Source organism: Acomys russatus, chromosome 3 (genome assembly GCF_903995435.1).
Source record: "Acomys russatus chromosome 3, mAcoRus1.1, whole genome shotgun sequence".
Classification (NCBI taxonomy): Eukaryota; Metazoa; Chordata; class Mammalia; order Rodentia; family Muridae; genus Acomys; species Acomys russatus.
The window spans coordinates 56,908,037-56,921,672 of NC_067139.1; the positions used below are offsets into that span (position 1 = coordinate 56,908,037).

The 13,636-nt window shown below is 44.3% G+C and overlaps 1 protein-coding gene across 4 annotated transcripts in view; it reads left to right on the forward strand.

Annotated features, from left to right (window-relative positions):
• Nucleotides 1–13,636, forward strand: part of Erc2 (ELKS/RAB6-interacting/CAST family member 2) — a 925,224-nt gene that overhangs the window by 738,578 nt on the left and 173,010 nt on the right. The window lies entirely within an intron of this gene.

The window sequence follows — 13,636 nt, forward strand, 5'->3', positions numbered from 1 at the left end:
TTTCATGGATGACTTCCTGATATGTGTTAAATATCCACATCTTATAAAAGATAGTAGAGGAGAAAATGTCACCTTGGAATCTAAGTGTCTGACAATGACCATCATTTTGCGCTCACTGCCATAGATCCTTTTCATAAGTGGCTGGAAGAACTCACTTGTGCATTTATGTGTAGGTATTTATATGTTATGTGGTATTAACAGGTTACTTTATAATCTGATTTTATTTTCTTTCTATTCAACTCTGTTATGCTATGTTCTCCTTTTAATAAGTATAAATATACACCACTCTTTTAGAGGGTTGATAAGCATTCCATTATAAGAATAATTAATATTCAGTAGTTCAAATAAATTCTGATCAATTAACATGTTTAAAACCTCCCTTTGATTGGCACTGTGATTAGCATCTCAGTGACATTCCTTTAATCACCTCTCCCCTGCCCTGAGTACCTGTCCAACTCCCTTTTCATGAGGAGACTGTTGGAGCACCCCTGCATAATGTCCATAGCTTGAGTATTGACTAACGGTCCCACATTGCCATTGAGAACATTTGTACCAATTCACAATCCTGCAAACGGTGGATAAAAGTATCAATATATGTGTGTGGTATATATGTACGTATGTGTGTGTATATCTATATCTATATATATTCCAAATACTTGGAATAAATGTGAAACTTGGAATAAAATCCACAATCACTAAAATACCATTGTCTCTAAGATTGATAAGGCCAAAGTTACTTTGTTTTTCTGATAAGTTCTTTAGGGACTGGCATAGACACAGGGCACTGGGATTTCATCTAGACAAAAGTCATATATGCTTTCTTTTCTATTTTCTCTTGACTAGTTTGAAAAGATGGATGAGGGATGGAGTCAGAGTTGACTGAAACATTTAATGTTGGCAGGTTAGCTGAGCAAATACTGTCACCTCCACAGAAAGGTGATCAGAAGGGCTGCCACTGACTTCCCATCATGCTCATGGAGTTAGTTATATCTGGTCTTTGAGAACATGGCTTCTGAAAGTGGGGAGCCTCAAAATTGTAGAGGCTAGTGAAGCAATAGCAAACGTAATTACAATTGAGAAACGCATCAACAGGATGGAACTATAGACCCAAATCTATTTTGAATAAGTTTCTTAAAAATACCCAGTTAAAAATATAGATTCCCCCCCCCCCTTTTTTTTTTCAAGACAAGGCTTCTCTGTGTCAGCCTTGCCTGTCCTGGACTCACTTTGTAGACTAGGCTTTAATCCCAGAACTTGGGAATCAAAGGCAGGCAGGTCACTGTGAGTTCGAGGCCAGCCTGGTCTACAAAGTGAATCTAGGACAGCCAAGGCTACACAAAGAAACCCTGTCTCAAAAAACTACATATATATATTATACTTAGTATTAAACTGTGTGTATGTATGTGTGTGTATATGGTGTATGTGTGTTTGTGTGTATAACTGACAGGGAAACTGGTATTCAGGATAAAAGTTGAATGAGTTACGTTTAGTGAGTATTTAGCATTCACTGTACAACAGATGCTTTACGGAATAATCTATGGACCTTTTCTCGCACAGACTAGTAACTGTCTTTAAGTTGTGTTTGGCATCTGTGAGGGCATGTGCAAAGCTTAGGGTCAGACTGTATTCTGGAAATTATTCCTTAAGATGACCTCCTCTGACCTAATAGTGACCTTATGTGTGTTAGAGTGTGGAGGGCACCAGAGGAAGGGTGTGGCTAGTACAGAGGGCTATGAATGGTGAGATAGAGCAGAGATGCATAAAATAACTGTGCTCAGATTTCTGAAGATCCCAGGTCTTCCCCTAAACTGAAAAAGGCAAGAGTGGACCAAGTGCCTTCAAATGAAGCTACAAAGTTCTGAGTAAGTGCAAGTCCAGGGCATCGTATCTAAGTCATTTAATCATAATCTCTTGAGGTGCTGAATCTAGTGGCAATGTGTAAGGACTAGGTCAGCATCCAGGGGCCACTATAAACAGAAATCCCAGCTGGGGAGAAGCTTGGCCTATACTGTTTTCCCCAATGAATATGTAGTGTGCATATGCAAAAGGCACCCTCATGAGTGAACTAGACTTTGTCAGAACTCAAAAGTCTTTTTCAGAGAATATTATATTGACTGATAATGCCCAAACCCCCAATAGTCCACCAATAACTGCCACTCATCCTGGGTATAGCATTAAGAAAAGGGGGTTGACTGCACCCTGGATCACCAAGGTGATGCCTCCCTGATTCTGCCCTCAAGGGAGCCTATCAGACATTAATATACTCCAGCAATCAGAGCTCTGCCATCCTCAGAGCTTACTTCCCTTGCAGGCCCCCAATGCCTATCTTACATGCCTTTCCCACCTCACTTCTGCTCTGTTGTCTCTGAAATCAGTCCCCATTAATGTCTTTAGTATATACAGATCTTCTCATTAAAAAGTAAGTCTCCTCCCAATGACTTAAAAGTGAAAAGTGAAAAAGAACATGAGAAGGCATCTTCTACCCAATGAAATAATAATGGCCACCAAGTAAATCAGGAGATTCTTAGCTTAAATTGTATTCAGGAAATATACCTGTGGGACACTTTGTCACCTACAAGATATTTGAAGATGAAAGGGTTTGAAGAAAGTTCATGGAAGCACAGTCCAGGGAAACAGGTACAGGCTGGATATTGCATTTGGTGATATCTTTCCAAGTTTAAAATGTTTATATTCTATCCCAGGGATATCACTTGAATCTCTCTTTTCCTAACGTATTATGGAAACAGCTGTGGTATGTTGAAGCATCCATCCTTGTTGAGAACAAACTCATGTCGCTAGGCAAGTGGTTCCCTTGCCAAAGTATTCTTTGAAGCATTACTGGCAAAAGAAAAGCTGAACATCGTCCAAATGTCCATAAGAGATTCTTTCTGTCAGTATTTGCTGTATGTCTGCTATAAAGCAGCCAATCATTTAGGGTCTTTGAGTTATCTCCTTGGATAAAATGAAGATCCCTGAGAATCCAGGGTCTTCATTCCTAATGCATCAAGGTAGGACCAGCAAGACATAGTGGTCATTTGCTTTAATCAATTGTTTGATTTATTTATAATGTATGTGCGTGTGTGCATGTGCACATGTTTGTGCATGTGTACATGCATGCTGTGGCCCGAAGAAGATGTCAGGTACCCTGCTCTATCACTCTGTGTCTTATACTCTTGAGACAACTCCTCTCACCAAACCAAAGGCCTCTGTTTTCAGTTAGGCTGGCTGATCAGCAAGCCATGCCCCCACCCTCTTGTTGCAGTCTCCCAGTGCTGGTGTGACAGGTGCACACAAAGGCTGTGCCCAGTGTGTACATGGCTACTGGATGCTGAGCTCAGATCCTGTAGTTTATCTAGCAAGTGAGCCATCTCCCAATACTTTTTTTCCCCTTGATATTTTATTTTACAGGGTGTGGATATATGTGTGTTTGCTTGAATTATGCAAACATCTCTAGAAACATTAACCAAGAAACCTCAACATAAGGAGTAAATGTTGGGGTTTTCTCCTTGTTAATCAGCTTCTGGTCCTGCTTAGTTTTGTTACTTGCCTATGTGAATTGCATAACATAAAAATTTATGGGCATTAAAAAAAAAGAAGACAAATAGAAAACTAAATCAGTAATGCAATTAGAGAGCTAAGCCTCCTATTTCAAAGAAAAAGGAAAATTCTTTAACCTGTCTGTAGCTATCCAAATTAAAGTGACTGGATATTTAATACTGTCCAGACTGTGGGGGTGGTACTCAGAACACACAGCCGTGTTTTCCGGCGGCCCCGAGCTATTATAGGCTTTGGGCAGGCAGACTTGCCCTCACTTGCACAGCAGTAGGAAGACAGAACCTGTGTGGGGCCAACAGAGAAGAGTCTTTGGCTTGGTCCTGATTCTGTCAGTGGTGACTTTTCCTTTACCATCTAGAAGCCTTGACCCCTCATCTATACCGTGGTCTTAGAGTTTCCTACTTAGAAGTGTAGTCAACTACTACCATTTAATAACCCTATCTTCTGGAAGGTCTCCAGCAGCAGGGGAAAGATTTAGAAACTTAAAGTTCTTTAGAATCCCCAAGAGGACCTCCCCCGTTCTCTGGCCAGCTTTTCCTATGTCTGTGAGCATACATATATCATGTATGTCCTTGAATATAGTTTCTCATGTAGGGCCAAGATTTGCGCTTGTGTTATTTCAGTTGTGGACCTGTAGAAAGCCAGAATTCGGGGTTTCTGTTTTTAGAAAGTAACTAAGAGAAATAGGCTTTAATGTACCCATTTGATGAATGTGATCTGATATATTGGTGAGGAGAATGCACACGATGGGGGTACAACGTCACTTAATCCCTCCCAACAATCAGATTTATGTCAAAGTCACAGGCCTGGGCTTTGCTTCTGTCTAAGGGTGGTAAGAAATAGAGGAGGAGGGGGCTGGAGAGATGGCTCAGTGGTTAAGAGCACTGACTGCTCTTGCAGAGGTCCTGAGTTCAATTCCCAGCACCACATGGTGGCTCACAACCATCTATAATGTGATCGGATGCATACTGTATACATAATAAATAAACTTTTAAAAAATTGAGTCTGTCTAATAACAGGTTAGTGGCCAGCTAAAAATATTTAAAAATAAAAAAAAAAAAAAGAGAGAGGAGGAGATATGATAGCAGCAGATGACATTCCATGCTTGTGTACCCGAGGGATGTCAGCTAGGAGGAGCCTGTGAGACCTGAGGTGATAGGCTATATTGTTTGACTGTACTCTGTTAGGGGACAAAGAAGAGCCATCCTGAGTGGAATATGTGACTCAGACCTCCCCACTCCCCGTCCACCTAGGACTAAATCAATCCTGGCTAGGCTATGTTCATAGTATGCCATATAAAGCCAGCAAGGATATCACAGTTCAAACAGAAAGAAGGGACGAGACGCTTAGCCAGCTAGCCACCATGGAAGATAATGGCCTCAGGGGAGGTTTCAGAGATTTGGTATTTGGGACACTTGCTGTGAATTCTCTCTTCCCATTTGTTTTCTGACTGATTGGAAAATGGATGAGTATGTTTACATTTCTTCCACTTGTCTTACCCAAGTTGAACACCAGCTGGGAGAGTGATTTGTTCCCTGTCCAAGACACTAGAGCACGCGTTGGCTCTCTTGTGCGCGCTCTCTCTTTCTCTCTTTCTCTCTGTCTCTCTCTCCCTCCCTCCCTCCCTCTCTCTCTACCGCCTTCCCTCCCTTCCTCTCCCCCTCTGTCTGTCTCTCCTTACCCCCTCTCCTTCCTTCCCTCCCTGCTCCACCACCCCCCTCCCCCCCTCCCCCTCCCCCCCCCCCACCCCCCTATCCCTGGCTACCAGGTTCTCTTGATCCTGCCAAACTCTCCCTCCTGTCTCACCAGCCTTTCTCCCTGGGTGAGGCTATGCTCAGCATGGCCAACCACACCCACCCCCCATTACATTGTACACTGCCTCACTCACAATGCCCTTCTCTCCCTTTTGTTGTCCTTGCTCTGTTCTGAAGGGTTGAGGTGCAAAAGAAGTCTTAGGGTTTCCCTTTCTGCCTGGCCAGTTTCAGAACTGGGAGGAGGTTTAGATGGCATTGGCTCCCAGTTTTCTGCACAGGTATCATCGGAGACTCAGCGGAAGGATATGCCTGTGCCACAGAGCCGTTCTTCTGGATATGTCCATTGCCCTGGGCTACTATGAACATCTAGTCCCTACTGTCAGCAACCCAGACCATCTCCTGTTACTTTACTCTTTCATTCTGACCATAGTTCTCAAGTGTCAGTCATTTTGAGGACCCCTTTCCCTGTGTCTTCTGAGTACAGAGGTGCACTTTCTTTAGATGCTCTCTCTGTGGCATGTGCTGTGATTTATTGTAGCTCATTTTAAAGTAAACAGGTAACCATTAGAGAACCCGACACTCCCTGTGACTCACCAGACTTCCGGGAAGTCTCTGTGTGTGTCTGTTCCTTTCTCTAGATCTCCCTCGCCTATCTAAGAACATTGTGGTCCCTTCCTAAGCTCAAGGGCTCCTATCGTCAGTGCCTACTGGCCTGACCACTCAGTTATGCCAGGCTCTCAGGGCTCCCTTTGGCTTTCTTCGATGATCTGGGGGGAAAAGTGGGCGGGGGAGGGGGTGCAGATCACAGCCAGTGAGGACAGATGAGTTCAACCTGCCTTACCAGCACAGATTTAAGTCATAAAACTTGCAAATACCATTTTCATTTTCTTCCTCCCTCCATTCTTACTCACTACTTTCTTCTCCCTTTCCCCATCCCTCCCTCATTCTTTTGCAGTTCCTCCCTTAGTGCCATCTTGTGCCCTTTTTCCTCTTCCCCTCTTCCCTCTCTCTCACTATCTTTCATTCTGTCCCTCCTCCTGCCCTCCTTTCTTTCCAACTATTTTATCTTCTTTTTTATCTACAGGTTTTTTTAAATTGAGATTTGATCTCAAAACCTGCTTTGTAGAGAAGCTCAAAACAGACCCTGCACCGCACGCTCACTCCGCAGTTCAGTGGAGGGGTCCCGGCCTTTTCTGGGACCCTCTATTGACTCTCTGGGTTGAAACAGTTTAGATTCCACATAAAATATGTGTTGTTTACCCAGGCTCTTCATGCTCTGCATACTGTTACGGTCCTTGAGGAGCTTGTCAGTGACAAGTAAGATAAATGAATGAAGAGGACTTTACAAGTGTTTAAAAGCTAAGTATAGCATAAGCTGCCCACCACTTAATTACACAGACCTGCGCTTAGCCTAGGAGCTTGCCGGTGGAAACTTCTAGGGCGGGCCCGGCACCCCCACCCCGTGCCCCCCCCACCCACACACTCTACTGCAGGCCTGAGATCTCAGGATGTTAGAAATTCCTCCAGTAGTCTGCAGTTGCTAGCACTCACGTTAGCCAGATCCCAGACCCAAAGCTCTAGCGCTGGTTGAAGCAGCAGCGAGGGGCAGTCAGATTGTAGGGGATGACTTGTGGGTTTATACTAGAGTTAGTGAACCCCTACACACTCCTTTGAACCTGAAGGGCTGCAGAGGATGACTTGTGAGTTTACAGTAAGGCTAGTCAGCAACACGACACCCCTTTGAACCTCAGTGGAGACTTTGTGGATTCTGTCCTTCTCACCAGGAACTTTAAACTCCTGTGAGCTGCTTCTCTTTTATGCTGAGACTGGAGTCTGTCCAGAGTCTCAGCTCATTTCCAGACCAAACTTGATATATTTTTCTTTTTATGAGGGAACCAATCCACAAAGATCCAAGCAATAGTATACCAAGCCCCTGCAAGGATGCTACGGTCCCAGCTCTTTGAGCGTGAGGCTCTCTGCCTGTGTTCCCTCCTGAGGTAAGCCAGAGCAAGAATCCCCTCTATGGGTTAGTAGTCAGTAATACACACTGACCTGCCTTCTTCGTTGCCACAGGCTCCTGTGTTTATTAAAGTAGCTCTCCACCCCAGCCCATGTCACAGGGCTGCTGTGTCATGCGACTAAGATGACACAACAAGAGCCAGGTAAACAAAGGGATGACTGTTGTCATTCACAAGTGGCTCCCTCTTCAAATGGCCATGTTCTTCCTAAGACTGGTAGGGAACTCACCCTCTATACTATGGGCAAAGCATAGAGTTCTCATTCTGTCAGTCACCACCTGACCCTTAGTAAGCTGTGCTGGCTGGTAGTAGGGCAGAGATGATGTTGGCTGTACTCCATATCTATGACCTTCCAGAGAATTCCCAGCTTGCTGTTTTGAGGGAGAGAGAGAGAGATCATCTTCTTCTGACTTTAGCCGGAGAGAGAGAGACAGAGAGGAGAAAGGAAAGGAGAGAGAGGCTGCAAGGCCTCAAATACTGCTCTCTAGATGAACCAGAAGAGGAGTTAGCATCTGTCTGTGGTGTTGGTCCATGCTGAAGACCTCATTGCTATGCTCATCCACTCACAGAGGCTGGGACTCACCGTGAATAGCAATAGAAACAAACTGTGCTGGGCAGGTGCTGTTTATCCAGAGAATTTGGCAGCTGTCATTCAAGGCAGAGGGAAGCCTGGAGTTTCTGTAGAAAGGAGTCCCCTGTTCCAGGGTACGTTAATCTATTCAAAAGGAAGGCATGAGCTTGAGGATGATACAGCGAGGACTTTATCTGGCATTTCTAGGGGGCGAGGATGTGATAGAAGTTGATGCCTTTCTTGGGAAGTAATAACAAAAGTATGATAGCAGGATGGGGAAGTGAGAGGAGGAGAAAGGGTTAGCCAACACTTGGAAACAGATGCCAAGACCCTGACCCATTCCCCCAGAGATGTCACAGTTTGACATGTGGCTTTGGTTTTACCCTAAAATTCCTCCCTTTATACTCCAAACTGCTAGGTTCTTCTAAGAGCGAAGGTGAGTGGTTTGTCCAAATAGTTTTTCTGCTTCTTCTTCTCCCACATTTAATAAATGAATAAAGAAAGAAGCATCCACATAGCATGTCTTGAGTTGCCTTTCTTGTTCAAGGTCATGGGAAAGCCAATTTGCTGTGGTACCTGTCTGTCTTTGTCTCCTCATAGCCAAGCTTTCGACTTTCAACTCTTAGCTGCAAGGAAGCATAACTTGGTGACTGTTTCAGCAGTGGGGGATCTTTCCTGCCTCTGTTATCCATTTTAACCATACTCTTCCTCCCACTTTTCTTCCACCATGCTATAGGCCACCATGCTGTGGCCTCTGAAGCTTCCCTAGGATCTTACTCTTCCTGTTACCAATGCCAGACCCTGGGACCACAAACTTGGATTTTTGTTCTGTCCCTCCATTCACTGGGAGATCAATTATATACTTAGGAGCTCTCTTTCATAGCCAAGTAAACTCAGAATAGTTGTCTCAGCTGGTGCAGGCATGCATGAGTGCATGTGTGTGTGTGTGTGTGTGTGTGTGTGTGTGTGTGTGTGTGTGTGTGTGTGTGTGTGTGTTAGAAGTTTTGAGGTATGGCTATGTATGCCTCTTCTTATATCCATGTGATTTTAGAGACCAGTGATTAACTTGGATATTGTTCCTCAGAAAGCATCTACCTTGAATTTGGGACAGGATCTCACTTGGACCTGGGGTCACTAATTAGGCCAGGCTAGCGATCACTGTGACACTTCCTGTCCCTGCTTCCCAAGTGCTGGGAGTACAAGCATGCACCACCACACCTAGAATTTAGCATGTCTGTTGAGGATCAAACTCAGGTCCTCATGTTTCCATGCCAAGCACTTTACCAACTGAGCCACCTTCTCAGCGCCCCAAAGTGAGATTTGGATAGGTGCACGCTAGCCACACAATTAACCTGGCCCATAGTTGTTCTAGTTATTGTCGTTTAGTGAACACTAACTGGCTTTTTGAGTACTTGTCTGTAGTAGACCCTTGAGCTCACTGACTCCTGTTCTTATACAGAGCCTCAGAGTGATGATTCCTACAGCAGCTGGCATCTCTTACTTACTCTATTGTTCACTGTGACCTCGTTGTTGGAACCCAGATCCTACTCAATTAAGAGCCACTGTCGTCTAAGCTCCATGGGTATTCAGAAGAGCCTCTCAGCATCCTCCTTGTTCTGTGGTTGTCAACTGGCTGCCCACCTTTTTACTTGTAGACAGGAACTCTTCACTTTGCTCTGATTAGGTAAAAAGAAACATGTAGAAAAAAAATCTGGAATGTTTTAGATTCCCCTGCTGGGAAAAAAGGGAGGAGAAAAAAGCCTGATAGAAGAAATGTTTAACTACTACTGTGCAGTGTTATCTTCATTTCCCATGGTAGCAAATCATATTGTATATGTTTTTCTTCTTTTTTAAAAACTGTACATATGTAGTTTTTAATGTTAGTATCATCTGGATGACTGTTCAAAGTTTTATTCCTTATTGCCACCTTGCTATGTGTGAAGTTTTAATACTATATGCTCTTATAGCTACATATTATCATTAAGCTATGGTGCCTTCTACTAGGCAATCAAGAATTTTCATTTTGTTCCAAAAGCTCCTTGAATAAAGTGTTCAGAAATGCCAGAGGGGTATAGTATCTAGCGCGCACACACACACACACACACACACACACACACACACACACACACACACACACTGTTCAGTAAGGATTTTAGTTAATGGATAAAGTTTTGACTTTCCAAGTTGACTTTTGGTGCTAGTAAAAGCCTTCCAAAGTCCCCTGTTCTTCTAAAGGCTGGGGAGCAGTAAGAAAAGGCACTCCATAACACCGTATTCAGAAGGAGCTAATTGGACAGGTAGACACTAGGTATTCTCTCTACTGAGAAAGAGAATTTTCCTTAACAGCTCTAGAGCCATGCATTTATCCCTCTCCATCCACTCTCAAGAAAAACAGCAGTAGCAGCAGCAGCAGCAACAAAACAACAACAGAAACATGTCCAGCAGGGAGACTGTGAAAGCTAAATGCTCAACTGGGTCCTCACAGCCTCCCATTGCATATTTTCCCTCACCTGTTCCAGAGTAACCTATGTCCTTCTCAATCATTCATACATTGACTTACATGGATGGTACACATTTGCTAGACTCTGCACTAGGCCACAAGTACATGGATCATCCAGACATAGTACTTCCTTCAAGAGCCCTTTACCCTAGAGTGGAGGAAGTCAAGCCAGCATGCAGGGTTTTGCCATTCTTTGGGGTAAGGGCTATGGTGGACAGGGGTTTGAAAATGGGCTGGTGAACGATTCTGTGAGAGACAATGGGACCCATTGTGATGTAGACTTCTGGAAGGTATAGCTAGAGTTGATGGCACTGGAGCTAAGAGCAGAGGACAGAGGGCATGACTGGGACAAAAGACAGTCCCCTCTCGCCCCCCTGCCAAAGCTGAAGAGAAGCAGAAGGTAGCAGAGGTTAGGAGGCAGCTACCTATCAAGAAACCTGTAAGCATGGTAGGAATCAAAGCTCTTCTCCTGAGGACTGTGGGAGCCTCTGAGGAAATTAAATTTAGAGTATAAAGGTGACCCCCATGTCACATTGGCTAGAATATATCCTTGGGGCAGGCAAGTATGCCACAGGAAAGGAGTTGTGACGTTTTGGCCCTAAAGAAATGAGATAGTTTCTAGCAGAAAGAAGGTTCAGAGAGTGCAGTCATGTCTTAGCAGTCATGGTACAGCGTACAGCAAAAAGAGTCTGATTTGGTGGCCAGAGACAGAAGCTTTGGGTTGATAGAGATAGCATAGGAGGAGTGGATATGGATCCCAGTGAATAGCTAAATGGTTCCCTGTGTCCCTGGGTGCTCTGCTGTGGAAAAGCTGTCTATCTCCCACTCCATGTCAGGTTTTCTGGATTTCTAGTCAGGTCTGCCCAGGAGACCAGCTACCTTATGGTGGGCCTTTCGCTCATCCTTTGGTTATACGGACATGAGCCATCCTACCTGAGTCACCTGTTGAGTCTGTGTAGAGTTTGGACAACTAGCATCCTTGTCCAGATCCATGTTAAAACTTCCTTGACCATTTTTTTTTTATCCTCCCAGAATTTCCTTTGTGCAGTAGAAAAAAGAATATGACTGGGTAGGAATGGGGGTGGGTAAGTAGGGCAGATGCAAGAGGTCCATTTTCAATTTACATTAAAGGAGCCAGATTGCTCAGATGTTCTATGGGGCATAAATGATCACCCAGGCTGTAAGAAATCGGCCACAGTTTAAGAGAGATGTTACAAGCTAGATAAATAAAAATAGTCTGAAGTATCAGACCAAACTCAGTTTTTCACCTCTGCTTCACACTCTTCTCTCATCCCAGTCTAATCAAAAGAGGCCTCTTTCGCTCACAGTTGCTCTGTGTACATTTCTCCCAGATCTGGTCTTCATATGAACAATGTGGTTTATTTATATTTCAGCACCAAATTGGAAAGATGACATCATTCATTTACAGTCTCCATCCCATGGCATGCCTACTCTCTGACACCTCATTTCAGCAGACACGTTTAGGGCTACACATAGCATCTTGTTTAGCTTGCGCATTCTTTTATGGGACACAGTTCAAAGGTAGGGGGCTTCAGCATTGTTGCTGGCAAGAGAGTGACCTCATAAAGTCACAGGGGCTCCCCTGAAGGAAAATGGCATTATGATGTTTATAATAGCAGTGTTCTTATTTGTTCATTTAGCCCCCATCACTCATTCTTGGGCTAGCCCCTCCCTTCTCCACTATCACCCATCTGAGAGCTCCCTTCAGGCCCTTGGCATGCTATTTGGAGGAAACCATTCCCGATTTTTTAATCTATGAGTTCAAAAGGACAGTTCCTCATGGCAGCGCTGGGATTTTAGGTGGGAACGCTGAACTACAGCATCTCATGTCTAACGGCAGGAGGACTAAGGAGGCTCTTGTCCACAAGGGCTTTTCTACTCCCCACTTTCTCACAGGCCTAACTCGTCCACTGGGTCTTCTGATACATTAAGTGGACAAATGTAGAATGGAAATGCTATCAGCTGCCAAAGGTTCTCTGAGATTTTTTTTTTAATTTAGTTTTTAAGTGGGTCTTTTTATATTTTTATTGTTTTTATCATATACGTGCATTTTTATGCTTGCTTTGGGACCTTTCAAATATTGGTCACATTTTAAAAGATGGGATGAATAAATCACGAGGCATCCTTTGGCAGGTAGAGCAGGAACATGAGGTGTTTTCAAAGCGTAACAGACCCTGAGTGCTTATGGGATAGCTATTTCTACCTATTCAGCTGTTTGCCTTGTCCACTAGCAGCCAGACAGACAAGGAAAGGGGCTTAGGGATTGGCAAGTGAAAGACCCGGAAATGTCCATGCTGTGTGTCAAGAAATGGCTCTTGGGGCCAAAGTCCGTGTCCTCCTTCCTGGCTGCCAAGTTACAGTAGTCATGGTTCCTCCAAGGAAAGCTTGGAAAGCACAGTTATATATGAAAAATACCGTGTGCATGCATTACTTTTGGTCCATAATGCTCTTTCATTATTAATAATTATGTCGCATAGTAAAATTCTGACTGGCTGGAAGCCCTGATGGCCTCCAATTTCTTGCTTCCTGAGAGAGTACTGATGGGTCCCTGTCATCTTAAACCACCAGGGGGACTGGTATCTGCAACCCACACCATGTCCTCAACTCTCGGTGACCTTTTCTACTGAAGAAAGACATGCAGCCCCTGTTGAGCATGGTGGGCATTCTTCATCCTTCTAGTCACTGCAGCAGCAGCAGCATGATGTCTGCCTCTGTGGCCCAAGCTTCAAGGGTGGACATGAGGAAAGCTCTAGAGTATAGCTATAGAAAAGATGCTTAGTGTGTACAGTGTCCTGGGTTCAATCCCCAGCACTGCTAAAGGGAAAGAGAGAAAGAAAAGAAGCATGGAGGGAGGGAGGGAGGGAGGGAAAGAGGGAAGGAGAAAGGAGAAGAAAGAAACATAAGTAGGCTGCTGGAGAAAGTGCTATGTATTAGTGAGAAGAAGGAAAAGGGCCAAGGAGAGGAACTGAGGCAAAGGACACAGCATGCACAAAGGAGACCATCCTTATAGAGAGGAATGATGACAATACTGGTAGTAAAGGCATTTGACTGACACTTGCTCCTCAGCAATCCCAGGAAGGACCATGCCCATTTTAGAGGTAAGGAAATCAAGGCTTGGGAACAGTCAATCTGCTTACGACAATGCAACTGGCAAAGTGAGGTGGAGCAACACTTGAATCTAGGCTGTCCTATCCTTAAATCCCTCACTTTCTGACTT